At 50.4% G+C, this 738-nt stretch overlaps 1 pseudogene across 1 annotated transcript; it reads left to right on the top strand.

Moving 5' to 3' along the window:
* Nucleotides 1-27: 27 nt before the first annotated feature.
* On the top strand, nt 28-422 carry LOC111650533 (cullin-associated NEDD8-dissociated protein 1 pseudogene; annotated as a pseudogene). Its single transcript, XR_015436824.1, has 2 exons — nt 28-155; nt 264-422. The product of XR_015436824.1 is annotated as a cullin-associated NEDD8-dissociated protein 1 pseudogene (transcript).
* The last annotated feature ends 316 nt before the right edge of the window (nt 423-738 follow it).

The following is a 738-nucleotide window of genomic DNA, read 5'->3' as shown; positions in this document are numbered from 1 at the left end:
CCTCCTCCTCCTCCCACTCCCTCCTCCTCCCTCCAGGCATCGTCTTCTCCCTGACAGACAAGTCCACCTCCTCCACCATGAGGATCGATGCTCTCTCCTTCTTCCACGTCCTCCTCCTCTCCCACCCTCCTCAGGCCTTTCAGCCTCACATGCAGGTTCTTTGAACTGAGCAGAGACCTTGTTTTGTTCGTGCGACGCCTGTGACTCGATGAGCACATGAAGACTTCTTCTTCTTCTTCTCGTCTCTGTTGTGCTCTCTGCAGGTGCTGCTGCCCCCGGTGGTGGCCTGTGTGGAGGACTCCTTCTATAAGATCACGTCGGAGGCTCTGCTGGTCACTCAGCAGCTGGTCAGAGTGATGAGGCCACACGGACAGACCACGCCCACAGCTGCAGGGTTCGACCCCAAACCGTTTGTCAGAGAGGTGCGAGGGCTTTGTGAAAACAATATCTCGTTATAACGTTTTGAGGGAATTTCATAAATATTCACTTGGACTCAAAGATGAACTGGTTACACTTCAGTGGTCAAAGGTCAAAGGTCAGAAAACACTTTTGAGCCATATACAAAGCAGTTATGACAAAATTTCACACAAATGGTTCATGTTTTATATGACTGGATAAACAGGGATGTGACCTGGAACTAGTCTGAGTGGCGGAGGGATACGACCACGAGGAGGTGACATGTAGTTCTAGTCTGTTGTAGCCAAGAGACGTTCGACCATCTACTGGCAGTTTTAAAAG

The sequence above is a fragment of the Seriola lalandi genome, unplaced genomic scaffold, assembly GCF_002814215.2.
Source record: "Seriola lalandi dorsalis isolate HSWRI2012SDOR001 ecotype SW California unplaced genomic scaffold, Sedor1 jcf7180001967772, whole genome shotgun sequence".
In the NCBI taxonomy this organism is placed as follows: Eukaryota; Metazoa; Chordata; class Actinopteri; order Carangiformes; family Carangidae; genus Seriola; species Seriola lalandi.
This window is presented reverse-complemented; position numbering and strand designations above follow the sequence as displayed.